Consider the following 18,583-nt stretch of genomic DNA (forward strand, 5'->3'; position numbering starts at 1 on the left):
ACAAGGCTGGGGGTTCAGAGGCACGGACAAGAGTGCTGACGAGTCAGGGCGTTTTCGTTCCTTCCTATGAAAAATCTGTTTCCAAAAAAGCATGATTTCTGGTTCATCCCGTCTGGGAAACGGAACATAAAACATGACTATGGAGAGAAATCAAAAGGACCAGAGGTGTTCTCAGCCACTGACGTGTTTTTCTGGGGCTCAGGCCGGAAAACCTGGCCTTGTTGGTGAGGGGTGACTCCCTTGAGAGGCAACTCAGAATCCAGAGAACGTGGGCAGGATCCAGAGTGCTATTTGCTGCAGGGAGATGGTGAGAGTCTGTGAAGGGTCTCATCAAATGGTTTCAATCGAACATGGGATTGGCAAACCCTGCCTGTTTCCTGGACAGCTGCAGCCTGTACATAGCATGGGCTGAATGTTAGGTAGAAAGATTTGGGACAAGGAAGAATCAGCTGTTTTGCTTTTAAGTTAAATCAGCGAATGAATAGTCCCAGTCAGGGAGAGGGAAACATTAAAAAGTCCCCTAAAAATCTTTGAGAACAACAGGTCAGCGATGGTTAATCCCAAACTTGACTCCTAAGCCTCACAGTTCTTTCAGAACCACCAGAATTTCCCACAAGGCCTTCTGCTGTGTAAGAGTACTCTGTTTCTGGAGTATTTGGGAATGCTGTTTTCTGAACCAAGGGAACCCAGATACTAGAACTAAAACAATCAGGGAAAGGAGACGAAGGAAAAAAAAACCAAAACCCAGCAAGTAAAGGACTACTCTTCATTCTACAGCAGTGGTTTTCAGTTGGGGTGATTTTGCTCCCCGGGGGACCTCTTGCCATGTTTGAAGACATTTTGGTCGTTCCAGCTGGGAGGGAGGTTCTACTGGCCGCTAGTGGGTAGGGGCTGGGGCTGCTGCTAAACACCCTACCATGCACAGGACAACTCCCAACAGCAGGAAATTATCTGGCCTGAAGCTCTGCAGTTGAGATACTCTGATTTCATGTTACCATTTTAAAGTTTCACCCAACCTACTCCCTATCCATCTCCAAGAGACCTTGGAAACAACAACAAAAAAAATGCAACCTCTACAAAACATTAATAACTCAAGTGATTCTGCTTCCTCTTGCATCTGACATTTTCTGAGCACTGGAGGCTACAGATGCGATGTTCCTCTTGGGCAACATCGTTGTTCAAACCAGCTTTCACCTACAGCCTCAATACATTTTCCTGCTGGCTTTTTGTTCTAACCCAAAGCAGAACCTTGGTGACCAGCAACAAACTGAGATGGGCTGGCCCACGCCCAAGTTGTTAGGAGACAAGAGACTCATGCAAAAGAGTAAATGAATAAAGGATTGAGTTGTTCATTTTAGCAATTCAGTATCAGATAAATCCACGCAGTAGAGAATTCCCTGAAGTAAAATTCACCAAAGTGAGCTTACCATGCCGTTCTCCTACAGCAAACAAATATGATGTAGCTCAATTTTATTTGTTTAATACCTTAGGGGAATGACATACAATCAATATCCAAAGAGATAAAACAGCGCTTTGCTAAATCCTGATGGCTGTTGCAAGCAACATTATATTCTCTAAACCTCCTTTGTAAAAGGAAGTTGTGTGGCTCTTTAAGGAAGGCCATGCCCTTCCAGGTGTTGCTTTCCTGTGAGGACTGGGGAAACTATTGTGAAGGATTCCACCTCGTGGAAAATCATAACAGTAATCAACAAGTGTTGGTGAAATGCACAGAAGGGCAGTTGCCAGGATGAAACTAGCTTAGAACGGAAATCTCACTGTCCAGACCCAGTGAGTGAGGGCCTGCTTCCCTGCTTCATCACTTGGCTCCTGAGTGGCATGGGTCACCCAGAAAGGAAAGGGTAGGTCAGAGATCATTGTAAGATGAAGGGAGCCATGAGGGGAATGTCTTAGACACGCTGACGCCGTGTCATCTCTTCCAACATGTGAATCACTGTCTCCTCAGGTAAATGGTCATTTTGGAACCAAAGGCCTCAATCAACTCTCAAATGATTCAGAAGTGCCTGGATTTCTTCCCAAGAAGTAACCATGTAAAAAAATTCAATATTGAGAGAAATACTCATTTACAACCACTATAGAAAAACATATACTGAAAAAAAACCCAGACTAACTCAAACTAAAAAAATATGCCCTCAACATTCTTCCTGACCAATATATATTTCGCAATTCTTTATCGTAACTCTCAGTTCTAACCCAATCAGGAAACATCTGCTTCAACAATTTATCTTCCTATTGCCCCAGAAGATTATTGAAAAATACTTCCCAAGGAACATAGAACAGATTGTTCTAATCATTTTTCTCACCTGGATCCCCTCGGGTAATAAGTTCCATTGTTGACTTGAAGACATAGTGGTTTAGTATGTAGATTCCACTGGACTGATAAGAGAGCAGAAATCTTGATTCACATCTAGTTTTGCCTGTCCACAAAGATCCTCCCACAACCTGTTCCCAAATCTTCACTTGGAGGGAAAAAGCGCCACAGAAAAGCCTGGGGACTGTCCTGTGTGTATTTTTTTGAATCAGTGAATTGCTGCCTCCCTCATGTCCTGGCAGAGTCCAAAGGTTCTGCCCTCTGTGGGAGCAGCTCCAAGGCATGGTCTGAGTGCCGCTGTTCACGAGTTCTGTGGACTCGCGTGGACGCTGGCAGCGACTCAGCTAGGTTGGTAAATATTTCCAGGTGGCCCACTCTAATTTTAGGAAGGTCAAGTTTGCAAAAGTGAAATAGCAAGCAGGACTTCTGTCACTCTTTATTGGATTGGAAAAGCAAACTGTAATTAAGCACAATATTCTTACAGAGTTTAAAATGAAGTCACTGAATTCAACAACCAGCTTTAAACTTTCAAAAAAATAACTTATGGCCACAATCCCTCTTCTACTCATTGAGTTCCTCTTGAAAGATGGAAGAGTATAATGAATGAGGGAGGAGTCCTTGGAGTAGAAGTCCAGAAAACCTCTCTCCCAAAGGCCAGGGGTTCATTTGCGATCCCTGAATGAAACAGGGGCAGAAAGCCAATAAGGTAATTTTGGCCAACTCCAACATCAGTTAACTATGAACTGAGAATAATTAAAATGGTGCTCCCCGTAGAAAAGAGTTCACCCAATAAGTTTCCCAAATTTCAAGGACCTTTTGTTTTATTAGATGCTGTTAGCTTCATGTTAGTCACAGGAGAAAAAAAATGCCCACATACACACGCACAACTAAATGTAGTCAGTTTGCTCAGCTGCTGCTGACGTCACTGCTGCCCACTAGGAATGAGTTACTGTCATAAGCCCTCTTTTATTAATCATAGGCTGGAGGAAGCACAAAGTGGGTGACATCATTAGGCAAAGGACCGGCTAACTCATGCTCCAATTTACTCAGCTTTATTATAACATTTCTCGAGTGTCATATGCAAGCGATTACCATTTCACACTTTCCCCATATGAGCAATCATCCCTAACCTTCAATTCAAATTCCCAGAGAAAATCTTAGCTTTTCAGATGGAGGTGCAGAAAAGCCAAATCTCGCTAAGGGTCCTTGTCCCAAGAAGGAATGTCCTCCTCAGAATTCCTTCTTCCTGGGTTTGAAACAGCAGCAGCTTCTAGAACCACAGCATACTAAATAATTCTCCAGTCTCTGGCCTTGGTGGTGGTCTCTGAATGGAGAAGACCCTGACAATCCAGATGGGTCCAGCCAAGTATGGCCTCCTGGTGACCAAGGGCACAGGTCCTCCAGTGCTCTGAAGTATGAAAAATACCATTTAAAGATGAGGTAAAAGGTAGTGGTTGAATGTGTGGGTCCCACAGTCAGACTACTTGGGTTCAAATTTAGGGTTCACCACTTTCAAACTGGAGGATGCTGGGAAATGCCTTGGCTTCCCGATTAGTTTAATAAATGTGGGTAATAACAGCACCTCCCTCACAGATAGGGTTGTTGTCAGGGTTAGCTGAGTTAATCGTGTGAGCCACATAGAATGTACTGGTACGTAGTCAATGCTCTTTACTGGGATTATTTCTCCTTTTTTAAAAAAACTTTATTGGCTGACCTGAACTCCCTGCGTCCTACTCTGTGGAGCCTTGGAAAGATGGGCAGATGCTCCAGGGCAGACTGGTCCTGGGGAGACCCCACTACACGTTGGGCTCTGTCCCTGGCTGGAAAGTTGCAAGTCAGTCCACCTCTCTGTGGTCCAGTGTCCACACCTACTACTCTTTATCCCGTGAGGAGCTTCTGGAAACTAAAAAAGGTGTGTAATCAAAACCAAAAGAAGACATTTGTTCAATGATTCCCAAGAGCCCAGGATCATGTTTCTGTTGTTTCTTTTTGAATAGACAAAATTCTCAGAGTGTTCAGTAGCTACACACACACACGCACACACACACATACCACAGAAAACTAACATCTCCGCAATGTTGGATGCATCTGGAAAAGCAGATGTTTTTACCACAGGCTGGGCTATGCTTCATCCTCTTAAACCAGCATCTTGAGGTCTTTGCCGAAGCCATTTTATAGATGCCTACACTCATCCCCTTACTTGCATTCTCATCCTGAGGGTATTTTAAGGAGTCAAAATAAAATTGACTTAGGTGTGTGTGAGAGACAGAATGATAGACCACAAGAGAAGGCTAGGGCTTCGTAATATTTAGATAATGATGAAACTGAAGCAGCTGGTGCAGAGTGCAGTAATTATATTGGATACCTTATTATTTGGGTTTACCTTTGCTCGGTAGTGAATCATAAGCACTCTACTAGGCGAGAGGTTTGGCTCCCAAATGATCAGCTGGTGCAGGTTGGAACTGCAAGATCATGTCACCTGGTAAACAAAATCATAATACACAGCAACTTTAGGATCTCCTAATTGGAAGCTGCTTTTCGACAACAAAAGATGCCAGGATATCTGCTGCCCCCTAACTGGTACCATGAGGAATAGCACATAACTTTTTAAGAAGCAAAGTCCAATTCAGGTAGTTAAGTTGGTGGCTAATCTACCTCCGAAGTCATGGTTGTGAATTTGGCCCTTTCCGTGAACCTGTTTTACTAAGGCAAAGCCATCGGGGAGAGTCCCGTTTCCTGTTTGCTTGTGTCTTTTCCTGACAGAGAGGCACTCCTGATTTGCAGCAGCTGCCGGGGTAGAACAGGGTTGACCAAAGCACACATCACCAACACAGACTGTTAATCATGTGACTAGAGAAAACTCTTGCGGGGGGCATTCAAATTTCCATAACCTTCTTCTGTGGAAATTTCTGAGAGACCCAGAAAGGGAACATAATCATGAGGGACAGTGAATCCTGCAGACTTGAACATTCCACTTACCAGGTGATCCAGCTGTCTGTCAGTAGGAAGAGGCTGAGGCGCCCCCTTCTGGTGCATGTGAATAGGAAGAAACCCTGTGTAGAAGGAAAGAAACCCTGTAGCAACTGGGCACCTTCTCTGTGATCCGTCCACTCCCAATACCAAAATTGTTGCTGTTTAAATGACATCCATCTAAGTTTAAAAATACATGCATTATTTGTATAAAATGCGAAAAATGTAGAACAAAAAAATGTAAATCACATCTAATCATCCCTCCCAGAAATAATCATTATTAAAATGTCTGTGTATATGTAAAACAAAATTACACTCCTACTGTAATATAATTCTGTGTATGGATATTTTTCACCTATCATTGTATTTTGAGCATTTTCAATGGCCAAATTATTTCTTAAAAATACTAAAGACTGGAGAGTAACCTTTTAAACAGGTGTGTCTTTATTTTCAAACCAGTCCACAATTATTGTATATTGAAGTCATTTCCCAGATTTTGCAAGAGTATTGCATCCATGCTCTCATATGTTTAAATGCATCTCTTATTAGTTCCTTGAGATAACTTCGTAGAAGTTGAATCACTGGATCTAAAAATATGGACATATTTGGGCCAGACATGGTGGCTCACCCCTGTAATCCCAGCACTTTGGGAGGCCAAAGTAGGTGGATCACTTGAGGTCAGGAGTTCAAGACCAACCTAGCCAACATAGTGAAACCCTATCTCTACTAAAATTACAAAAATGAGCCAGGTGTGGCGGCACATGCTTGTAGTCCCAGCTAGTCAGGAGACTGAGGCAGAAGAATCACTTGAATCCAGGGGGTGGAGGTTACAGTGAGCCAAGGTGGTGCTACTGCACTTCAGCCTGGGCGAGAGTGAGACTTCATCTAAAAAATAAAAAAATTAAAAATGAATAAAAATGTGGACATAGGTAAGATCTTCATATATATTACCAGTTGCCCTCCTTGAAGATTTCACCTGTTACATTCCGACCGATAGTGTAAGGACATCACTCTTTCTCCGCGTTTAGCCATGGATGCTATCAAAGTTCTCTCCCACCCAGGCCAAATATGGGATATGCTTTGTTTTCATTTGAATTTTAAAATTATTATTTAAAATGGACATTTTGTGGTCCCTTTGCACAACTTTCTTTCGAGTCAGTGTTCATGTTATTTGCCCATTGTCTCTTTTATTAATAAGAACCCTATTCTTATTTTTATATTTTCAATAAAATTTCATCCTATATGCATTTATATTATCTATAGCAAAGTGTATTTTATTATTAATGAGAACTCTTTTTATATTAAGAACCCTAACCCACTGTCTGCTACATATTATTATAATTTTTTTCCCTTTAATTTTGTTTATATTAATAGTATTTCAGACCAAAAGAGAGTTTAGATTTTTATATAAACGAATCTGGGAATTGCTATCTTTATGCTGAGGCTTCTCCATCAGGAAATCAAATTGCTATTTATGTATATTTCTCACTAAATATTTTTTGGCACTTTGTTCTTTAATCCAACATATCTGGAATATATTTTGGCATACAGAACCAGGAAGAGCTATGACTTTGAAGAAACTTTTCCAAAGATTGAATGAGCACCATTTATGAACGTTTCACTTTGGATGTGTACAAATAGGAGCACTGATTTCATTCCATTTATCTGTAGCGTGTTGCTAAGCTTGTGATCCCATTTCATTCGTATCTTTTTCGTTTTAATGTTGCTCATTTCGCTCTAGTTCTGTTCTATCCCAGGTCTTCTTATGTATGTGACTCAAGTCCATGACCCAACAGTTATCTTGATTAAAATATTATTTCCAGATGCCAGGGCTTTGTAACAACTGTAGGTAGCTCTAGGTTTTTCTCTATCTGGAGTTACTCAAAGTCTGTCATTTAATGATAGCGTATCATTGAATAGTGTGTTTGCTTTTGCTTTTTGAGACAGAGTCTTGCTCTGTCATCCAGGCTGGAGTGCAGTGGTGCGATCTCGGCCCACTTCAGCCTCCACCTCCTGGGTTCAGGCAATTCTCCTGCCTCAGCCTCTTGAGTAGCTGGGACCATAGGCACGCACCACCATGCCTGGCTAACTTTTTGTATTTTTAGTAGAGATGGGGTTTCACCATGTCGTTCAGGCTGGTCTCGAACTCTGAGCTCAAGCAATCTGCCTGCCTCAGCCTCCCAAAGTACTAGGATTACAGGTGTGAGCCACTGTGCCCGGCCTTAAACAATGTTTTTAATTAAAATGGCTTCTTCCCAATTGTAAAAATAACACGTGTTCACTTTTCAAGTACAAATACCATGGAGGAAAAAAGGAAGAAAGAAAAAGAGGAAGCAAAGAAAGAGAGAGAAGGAGGAAAGGAAAAGAGGGGGAGAGGGACAGAGGGCTCCTACAATTTAATCATCCAAAGAAAACCAGAAACAAAATTATGGTTTATGTCTTTCCAGAAATGGAAAGATCTTTCCTCATTTCAGGAACATTTTCTTCTATTGCATTTTTGACAAGTGTTTTTGTTTGTTTCTAAAATTTTCTTGAATGTGTAAATTGTTGATTTAAAGAGTCTTTAGTTTTGAGTGTGCTCTTTAGCTTTCTTTGCTCTTTTGTTTCGTTTCTTCTTGTTAGTTGAGGAATTTATGCATAAGCCCTATGTTGCTGTTTATTCTTTTCTGTTAACTCGTTTTTGAATGGAATAAGACAGCAGGTCTACTGTTTGCCCTAAAATAGCATGGACATGTTCTCATCTATCCTCCTTTTTACTTCTCTAAACACCATCTACATCTTGTCTAAGGGCTGGGTGCTGATGGCCTCTGGGGCCTAGGACAGGAGCTGACGTGATGGGTCGGAGCTTTCTGGTGACCTGCAGCCAGGGCCTGTCCCGCCAAGTTAGGAGCCTGTCTCTTCTGTTGGAGGAATACCCTTCAGGTCTCAGCTTGTTCCCTCATTTTGGAACGGACAGGGTTAGAAAGATGTTGGAGTTCGCAGCCTTTTTATTTTGTACTGCTGCGTGTATTTAATTCTTCATGATGTCTCATGCTTACTGCTCTCCCTCCTCATTTCCTTTTCTTACTGGGGACAAAGCCTCTGTTCCTCCATCCTTTCGACGTAAGCTTATCCCACCATTAACAAAACTTAGGAAACTAAAATCACTCCTGCGCTACAGGCTTGGCAGATGCTCACACCTCACTCATTCTCTTGTTTTTGGGCCCTTCCCCTGATGGCTGCTACAGCCATCTGTTGGCCGGCTGCCCCCTGGTCCCCACTTGGACCCTGCTTCCCTGCAATCCCTTGCATACGGACTCTCACTGTGGGATACATTCTCCTCCCAGCCCATCCTCTTGGGCGGGACCTGAAACAGCCCCAGGTCTGCCTTCCCTTCCACGTACACCCTGCTAGGTCCATGGGAAACTCATGCATTTCTAGCCCACTGTTGATGGGAATGTGGTTTCTTCACAAACATAGCCCTCTCCTCCTTTTATCCTTTACCTTGCCATAGACCAATTGACATTTTTTCAGGCATGAATCAGGCATCAGTATCCAGGTTCCCTCAACTATAGGTGCTGTTGAAGCCTCTGTTATCTGCCTTGAAGTTGAAGAAAGTTAATTAACCCTATCCTAGAGCTGGGATTCAAACACACCTGGCAGGGGCGTCTTCTGAAGGCATCTCCCAAAATCCACCCCCAACTTTCTCTCCATTCTTCTAAATTTTTCTATTCTCAACATCTCACCAGACTCTCAAAGATAACGGAACTTGGTCTCAGATATCTACTCTAAAGATTCCTTTGCAATAGTCCATATCCCCTTCACTCTGGTGTCTGACAGCTGTCTAGTATGTTGGCCCCTGGGTTAGAATTTCAATTTTAAAACTTTATACTAGTTTTAAAACACTAACCATTTGTTTTCTATTACTGCTTGAGTGAAAAATAAGCCTTGGTTGATTTCGAGGCATCCTCATTTCGGGATCTATTTCTTCTAGCAAGTATTACCTTCAAGAGAGAGAAAGAGCAGAGGATTAGAAACTTAAAGGCATGGCCTTGGGAACCTTCATATTTACGAGGTGAGTGGAGGAAAAGGAGACCATGAGGAGCTTTGGGAAGAAGTCAGATGTGTAGGAGAAAAACAAGAAGGGAATATTATCAAGGAAGCCAAGAAAAGCGAGAGTTTTAAAGTGTCACATGACACACAGTGTGGTCAACTAAGACACTGACAGAAAGGCCCACTGGGCCTGGCAATACTCGAATCAGAGCTGCTGCTGGCCCGAGCAGACCAGCTTCGTTCCCTGGGGACAGATTTTAATGTGAGAAGGCGGGGATGAGAAGACTAAGGAGAGGTACTCTGTCAAAAGTTGTGAAGAAGAAATTGAGTCATGACTAGAGAAGGAAACACGGGATTGAGAGAAAGCCCTTTTAAATTTTAAGATAAAGGTTTAAGCTTCTCTTCTGAGAGAAGTGAGCTGGTAAAGGTAAATAATTTTACAATATGAGAGGAGACAGAGAAGCAAGTTTCCTGCTTAAGTAAGAAATGACGGATTGATTTCAAAATAGACCCATGTTCACACCAGGTCGTGCCACTCCATCATTGTCCCTTGGGCCATCCTGCCATCCCTGTTGACCTAAATGGACCACCACGCCTCCTACCAAATCTCCCTACTCCTATCCTTGCCCCCATAGACCATTGGGAATCCAACGCTCAAAATGACCCTTTCAAAAATGCAAGGCAGATGAGGTCTCTCCTTTGCTCCTACCCTTCCATGGCTTCTCTCCTAGCTCACTATTGTGGCCAGAGAGAAGCTACGTGACCTGGCCACGTCCCTCACTGTGTCTTCTTCTCTGTTTCTCCTTGATCTCTGTCTTCCTCCCACGTGATCCCCCTTGCTCTCCTTCCAACGGAATGAGCCTGTGCATGTCCCAGAGCCTTTGCTCTTGACGTTGCCTCTGCCAGGAATCGACATCATTTTCCATCAGACACCCTCACAGCTCACTCCCTAACTTTCTTGTTATTTGTCTCCAGATCACTGAAGCCTTTTTGGACCACTCAGTATAAAATAGCAATGGACTCCACCCTGGTACACTCTGTTTCATTTTTCTCTGCTGTATTTATCACCATCCGAGGTCTTTGTTTATTGTCTATGTGACAACACTAGAATGAGGGCAGAGACGTCGTTTTCCTAACAGCTAAATCTTGGCACCTAAAACTCTCTGGCATGTAGTAGTTGCTCAATAAATATTTGTTGGCTGATGACTTAATCCTAAGCATAGGTGGTAGGATGAGCCTTAAATGAAACAAGAAGAAAAAATAAAGTGTGGGCACAGAGAGGCATGATGATACCGGACAGAGAAGGGAATTAAGAGAATTTTCATCTTAGTGATTTTGCAGTGAAAAAGAAGGTAAGTTCATCTTCTGAGAGATGCCAAAGCTGGTGAAGGTGGTGGGGTGGAGGGTTTGAAAAGACAGGTGAAATTTTATAACGGTGGCAGAAGCGGGTAGGAGGTGAGGGGGATTCCGGACACCTCCAGGCCTTCTGGACGACATTGAGACTGAACGCGCTGAAGTTTCAGGAACACCAAACCACATAGTTGTTCTGTCTTACCTAGAAGAGTTCTTTACCGTAAGGTGTAGAAGAGAGAAGGTCAATTGTTCAGATAGAGCATTGATGTTGAGTAGAACTTTCTGCAATCATGAAAAGATTCTACAGTCTGTACGTGCAGTCGAGTAGCTGCCGGCCACATGTACTTATTGAACATTTGGGATGTGGCTATTGTGACTGGCTGCACATTACATAGCACACAGAGGGCGACCCAGGCTCAGGTTCTAGCAGAGCAGGAGCTGAGAAAGGACAAGAAAGAATGGGAGTAAGAGGAGATGTTAGTAAAGGATCTGAGCAGTGCCCTCAGGAATGAAGCAGAGCCAGAAAGCAACGGGGTTGTGAAAAAATAGCATCATCCAGGAATCAGAAATATTGATGATGTGAAATGCAGGTATGTTGAGAGAGAGTGAGAGCCGCTAGGCATTGGTTCTTAGAAAATGGAATACTGAAGATTAAGATTTCAAAGGACAACGTGTTGTGGATAGTGAAACAGCCCACGGCGTGGTCATGGGACGTGTTTCTTACGTGGAGTGGTTGTGAAAGTCTTTGGTGTTAAGAGATTCAAAAGCCTGTAAGAGAGGGTTAGCTTAATAAAGAACCTGGGGTACGTGTCAGGCACAAAGATGCATAACGGAAAAGCCACAACCTTAAGGCTGTGTTTGTATGAAGGTGGAAATGTAATGAAGATGATGCTCTGTTAGTTATCGTTGACCAAGCACTCATTTCTGCCAGGCTTGGAACAAAGTGCTTGATCTAAGTGTAAGATTCTTTCACCTTTCAAATAACATGTTCAAATAGGTCTCCTTATTATTGCCAAATACAGATGAAGCCACTGAGGGTGGGAAAGACTAGATAACTTCTCCAAGTATAATGGAGCTAGGATTTCAATCCAGGCTGCTTGACATAAAAGCTCATGCTGGCTGGGGGCTCATGCCTATAATCCCAACACTTTGGGAGGCTTGAGGTGGGTGGATCACTTGAAGTCAGGAGATCGAAACCAGCCTGGTCAAGATGGTGAAACTCTGTCTCCACTAAAAATTAAAAAAATAGCCTGGCGTAGTGGTGGGCACCTGTGGTCCCAGCTACTTGGGAGGCTAAGGCAGGAGAATCACTCGAACCTGGGAGGCAGAGGTTGCAGTGAGCTGAGATCGCACCACAGCACTCCAGCCTGGGCAACAGAATGAGACTCTGTCAAAAAAAAAAAAAGAAAGAAAGAAAATTCATATCGTCCAGCACTAAGCTCCATTGCTTTCTTTTTCTCTATATATATGTATTTCACGTTCTCATCTAAGACTTTGTACTTGGAGCAGCAGTGGTCAGCAACAAAAGTCCTTGGTGGCTGTCACCTACTCGCATTGTCATCCATGTCTCCCGGATCAAGGAGCTGAAGGACAACATGTATGCTTCATAGGAGGACCCAGCATCAGAGAAGTTAGCTGGTGGGCAAGCACTTAGAGTGAAAACTGACAGTTATGGCAGCGATTACAATGGAACGAGTGGGAAAGTAGAAAGGGGTGCAGTGGGAGGAAGAGGGTGAGGATACGGAGCCCACTGGATGAGATTCCTGGAAAGGAAAGGTCCTTGGAAGGCCTTCATTTGGGATGGTGCAAAGGTCTGACAATCTAGTATTAATTGACCATAAACTTTAATACTTAAAATGTAATATGTATGGCATGTACAATACTCATATTTCATACCATGAGAACTGTTTAAGTATAATGCTTACATATATTAACAGATACTAGAATGGCACTAACATCAAACATTTCTAAATTTAGGAGTGCCTGCCTAGCCTAGCAGCAGCCAACCAGTTCCTGCTACACCTGCTTCTGGGAGAGTACCACACAAGATAAAAACTTCCAGAAGAACTGAGATAAGAGTGAGGGAGAATCTTAGTCTACATACACAGGTGGTCAGGATAGGTCATTTACCTTACTTTTCTGTGATTGCATTAAATTCCTACCCTGCGCCTTTAATTTGCCATATGCTGGTAAATAAGCCTCACTCTATTTGAAGTCCTCAAATTTTTTCTGTACCTAAATTCGGGAATGGAGGAGGGTGGATGGGGCAGAGCAAAGGGATGAGAAAGCTTGTCTGTTTTGTCACCATCTTGAGCTAGAGAGTGTAACTTGTGGCTTAGCACCTGTCTGACCTGTGTCCATGGAGAACCTTTCTTCCTGCCTGGTCTAGGCACAGAGCTGACTTGTTCCTCATTTTTAACTGTGAGGCCTTTTATTATAATATGTTTCAAGTTCTGGTCAGTATAATAAGGCAAAAAATAAAAATACTGAGCAAAACGCAACAAAGCGATGACAAAATTACCCTTATTTCTTAGTAGATGTTGTGGGTGTGCTACAGGTATAATTTTTCAGTGTACAAACTCATATGCAACACATGTGACATTTCTTTAGTTCTGAAATCAACGCAATTCAGTGGGAAGTCAAATCTCTCTTATTTATTTTATTATTTATTTATTTGATCTCCTCCATTCCAAAGTTTCCTGGTCTTGGCCAAGGAAAGTTCCTCTATTCATAGGTTCCCACTGGCTAGTGCTGGAGTGCCAGTGCTCTCTGAGACGTCCCACTAGGACTGAGACCTTGCTGCTCTCCTAGGTACTGCCTAGCCGCCTGCAAATCTCCATTGCTCCTGTGAGAGGTGTGCCAGGTTCCCAGCCACCTCTTCCTCTCCTCCCTAGGCCATGTCCTGTTCATTTTCCTCTCTGCGTTGCTTGTGCCAGTTACCGATCATTGCCTGTTCCAAATTTAGGAAGAGTCTGCCTTGCAGAAGCATCTGAGGCAAAGATACACAATGCCCTGGCTTTCTACCTTTCGTGCAAGAAAAAGAACAATACAAAAGATAAACAGAAACCACCATCGAAACAAACTGTTGCACCATTGCGTGACCACAACAAACCCTGACTACATCAATTTACAAATTTACTGAGAGTTCAGCTGGATAACAGAACACAAATGTTTAAAAAATACTATACCATTTTATAGAATAAAATACATACAATGCCTAGGAATTATTTTAGAAAATGGTTGTTTCTCTACTCTCCATTTTACAGAGGAAAGAAAAAGTGCATAAACAGGTGACTGGTCCAAATTTACACACCTATGTAGTGGCAGGGCTAGACCACAAACCCGTCTATCCAGGTACAAACTCCATGCACTCAATCACTATAGCATACTGCCATAATACAGCGATATATTCTGGTTTATGTTACAGTGATTGGGTGATATATGGAGAGATAGGAATATATCTCTCTCCTGCATTTATTGAGCATGTGCTATGTGCCAGGCAGTTTGCTAAAGACTCTTCAAATGTGATATCTTTTAATCCACAGTATCCACTCACATAGGTGTTATTAATCCATTTTACACCTGAGGCAGATGAAGAATGTGATGAACTAATTCTTCCTTCATTCTTCAACTGTAATCTGGCTTATTCCAAGAATGCCATTAAAGTTGTTCTGACAAATATTACCCATAATCTCTCCAGAACATTTCAGTGAGACCCTTTTGAGTGACTGCATCTACATCTTGGCTGTAACTGATAATGCTGGTGATTCCCAGTGTCTCTGGCACCATCTGTTATCTGAGCTTCAGACTCACACAAACGACTGTATATTAATGTTATCCATTCAGGTGACATTTAGGCACCTTCAACTCAACATGTGAAATTTTAACCAACTTCTTTCTCCCTAAACAAGCTCCTACTTTTGAGATTTGATCTCAGTTATTGGTGTCCAATCACCCAAATTTTCCTTCTTGACAACTTTCTCTTCTCCGCAACCAAATACAATCAATAACCACATCAGAGCCATTTATAGACATTGTAGGTTAGGACCTTAGCCCAGTTTCTAGCACAATGAAAACTCTCAAGAAATGTTGGCTATTAATTATTTTTACTAAGATATAAACAATAACAATAGCCACTACCACCACAGAGACACACTGACTGTGCCACTGCAGACCAAGGGTGTTAATTAGATGCCAGACATTTTAAATTAAAGTGCCTATTGTGTCTTTTCTCTTTCATATTTCCATATCTTTGCTCTGTGTTTAAAGAGACTTCTTCAACATAACTATCTTTCCTTTTGCTTTTGTTTTAACTAATATTTTTAATTTGTAAAAGCATTTTAATTGCTGTTTTCTTTCTGTCTTTGGGTTTAATTTCTTTTTTTTTTACCAGTTTTTTTTTTAATTTTTTATTGCATTTTAGGTTTTGGGGTACATGAGCAGAGCATGCAAGACAGTTGCGTAGGTACACACATGGCCGTGTGTTTTGCTTCCTTTCTCCCCTTCACCCACATTTGGCATTTCTCCCCAGGTTATCCCTCCCCACCTCCCCCTCCCACTGGCCCTCCCCTTTTCCCCCCAATAGACCCCAGTGTTTAGTACTCCCCTCCCTGTGTCCATGTGTTCTCATTTTTCATCACCCGCCTATGAGTGAGAATATGCGGTGTTTCATTTTCTGTTCTTGTGCCAGTTTGCTGAGGATGATATTCTACATCAATAGTATACATGAAAACCTACAGTTCCCAAGACACACTTCCATAGAGGTACTTCCATTTCTTACCTTATAGAAGGGCTTTACTAAGGAGGAGGTGTGTTCAAGATTTAATGTGTCAGTATTCCCTTGTTTTCTGGAATTGACAGTCCCAAGCTGGACACAGAAAGTAACAGGGGTAGAAAAGAGGGAAGATAGGGAAAAGGACAATATTATAACCATTTGGAGAGTCCTCCGTGCAGTAAAAGTGGGGAGATGATGATTGGTTTTAATTAAGAGTCAAAAATCAGGAGGAAGAATATAGTGTTTCCCTTTCTTCAAGATTTAAAATTTTTAACTTCAATTCTTTTTTTTTTTTCTTAGAAATGGGGTCTCACTTTGTCACCCAGGCTGGAGTGCAGAGGGGGTAATCATAGTTCACTGCAGACTTAAACTCCTGAGCTCAAATGATCCTCCCACCTCAGCCTCCTGAGTAGCTGAGACTACAAACATAAACCCCCATATCTGGCTAATTTTCTAAAAAATATCTTTTTAGAGAGGAGGTCTTGCCATTTTGCCCAGGCCGGTCTTGAACTCCTGGTCTCAAGTGATCCTCCTGCCTTAGCCTCCCAAAATGCTGGGATTACCGGAATGAGCTAGCACACCTGGCCCCTTCTTCTTTCTGATGAAAAGCTCTGTTTTATTTCATGAGTCAATGCATACATTAGCCAGTCAGGCCCCAGGAAATCAGAGTTAGTGAAAATATCTGCCAAATTCTTGGTTTGGTTGTTTGGTTATTAAAGGTAACCAAAAAGATAACTAGGAGATGGCTCTTCTGTGAAACGATGTGACAATTCTATGTTCTGTCTTTCACCCCTGCAGTGGTTCTAAGGAAAAGCAGGTCATAAGCAAGGTTGTCATGGAGCATTTTAACCAATGACTATCCCTCCTTGTAATACATGGTAAGATTCTGGACAAGAACAAAGGCCCAGACCTTTCTCACCTTTCTCTGTCTCACATGCACCTTTCCAGCCCATTCCCCTTTATTCATACCATTCTCTTCTAGCCCTCCTGTTTCAACTCAAAACGAGGCAGAAATATCAATGCTTAGTTGTTATTCCCAATCACAGTGTTCTCTAGCAAGTAAGTAAAAAGACGTGTCTGATCAATCATGTTTTAAAAAATAATAGCAAAGAAGAAAAACCCCACATAGAATTCTAACTAAACTGTTAGAGTTACCATTAATGATCACAGCAATTATTAGTGTTTTCATGTTCATAACCAGCCTGAGACTTGGTTTTCTGAGCAGAAAGCATCTCAGAGTTTGTAAACTTGCCACAAAGTCATAGACTCTGCGGGCCAGCAGGGTTCTCGTGAATCATGAGTTCCGCCATGTCCCAGAGCTGCCAAAATGCAGCTCTTCCCCACTTTCCACAGGAACTGGGGGTGCCTCAGCCTTTGGAAAGCTACCTTGTATTCTGTCCACACTCAATAAATGCTGCTTAATCATGACAATTAGAATATGTGTTCCATCTCACTTTTCTCCTGAACACCTCTATTTAGGGAGCCACAAATATTTCCCCGAGACATTTATTCCATTGCCCAATTGGCGGCACAGTCGAAGAAATTTTCCTACGGTCTCCCTTGAATGTTTCCATATTCTTTTTGCAGCTCAGGCGTTCCCCCTTGTCTTGTGCATGGATACTGCCCTAAACTATGTTAGTGGTTAAGCAGTCATGCTGGGAGGACCTTGCCTCAAATTTCTTGTTTCCAGGTAGTCAACTCCGAGAATATGTTCCTGGATTCTAGGATGAGCTGAGCTTGCTTTGCAACCATTCATTATGAGAAAAAGAAAATTGCCTACTTACTTATTTTTAAATGTTGGAAGCTCTGCCAAGGCGGAAGACTGGGGAGCTGCTGAGCCGTGTGGAGTGGCCAGGGGCAGAGGCTGCCCGACTGTGGTTGCAGGATGGCCTCTGTCCCTGCTAATAACCAGGGGATCTGCAGGAATAATTAGCTGAGTTTCCAAAGCCCTTCCTCTTAGGGTGTGTCCTCTTCAGAGTCCAGCTACAGTGGCATGAGTCTGTGCAATGAGCCCACAGAGATGTTATAGTGTATATGGCCTTGTGTGTGTAAATACAGTTCACCAACAATTGTGTTTTAGAGAGGCACTAAAATGCCAGTTCAGATCCGCCTTATCCAGTAGCTCCTGTGCTTACTTCCCCAGCATGAGTTCTTCCTCTTAGAGCTGTGAGTGGGATCAGCCTTAGGAGATGTCTGAGTTACAAACTGTTCCCCTTTGACACGACCCCCAAAGCCCTCCCTTCCCAAAGAAACTACCTCACGGCAAGAAATATCTGCTAAAAAATTTACTCTTCTAGATTTAAGGGGTGATTTCTCAATGTGACAATATCCCTGAGATTAAAATTCAGGGCTATTTCTACTGATCTGCATTAACGCCTATGATAGAGGTCAGGAATACAGCTCTGAGTACAACAGCCAACATCCCCTTTTTTGCAGGAAAAAGGCAGACATTAACAGAACAGGGAGCTCACAGAGTCAGCACTCCCGGGGACAAGACAGCCAGATTTTCCTTAAAAGGTGACCCCAGGGCTGAAAACCACAGGAGAAGTAGAATTTTTCTCAACAACAACATCTTGAGGTCATAATGGTAAGTGAAAAACAAGGCGTCGAATGCGATTACAGCTTGTATTTTTCCATAGCAATTACAGCAAATAGGATTGAGTCTGTTTGGTAGCAACCCCTCCCCCCACCGCCACTAACGTGGAGCCACTGGCGTTGTATTCATAGTTCCCACTCCGCAGGCTTTGAGAAGGCTGCAGTAAGTCACCCGTGGTCACACAGCTCCTCAGTAAAAGAATACGAAATAATAAGCGAGCATAAGTGAGCCTTCCAATTCCGACTCCAGGAAACTTTCAAGCACAGCCGTCGGAGAAACTGGCTGGGGAGCAGAGGTAAAAGGAGAGATCAACCTGACCTCAGATGCCCAACTCCCGCAGTGGGCCTTGGTTTTATAAATAAATGCAAGTTTTTTTAAAAAAAAAGGAAGGTAGTATAACAGAAAGGCTTCAGAGACATATCCAAATTCAAATCCGAGCTCTGCCAGTGATTAGCTCTAACCTTGGGCAAATAATTTAACCCAACTATAACATATGACTCCATCCAAGCCAGCAGGAAGATTAACTGAG

At 42.6% G+C, this 18,583-nt stretch overlaps 1 long non-coding RNA gene across 2 annotated transcripts in view; it reads left to right on the top strand.

Annotated features, from left to right (window-relative positions):
- The window catches only part of LOC118143608 (uncharacterized), a 171,046-nt gene that overhangs the window by 12,618 nt on the left and 139,845 nt on the right, over positions 1-18,583 (top strand). The window contains exon 2 of one of the 2 annotated variants that reach the window (XR_013523681.1): positions 17,895-18,045. The exons of the other annotated variant lie outside the window; for it this stretch is intronic. This is a non-coding gene — a long non-coding RNA (uncharacterized LOC118143608). The remainder of the gene's footprint in view (positions 1-17,894; positions 18,046-18,583) is intronic. 2 annotated transcript variants of the gene reach the window in all.

This window comes from Callithrix jacchus, chromosome 11 (genome assembly GCF_049354715.1).
Source record: "Callithrix jacchus isolate 240 chromosome 11, calJac240_pri, whole genome shotgun sequence".
Classification (NCBI taxonomy): Eukaryota; Metazoa; Chordata; class Mammalia; order Primates; family Cebidae; genus Callithrix; species Callithrix jacchus.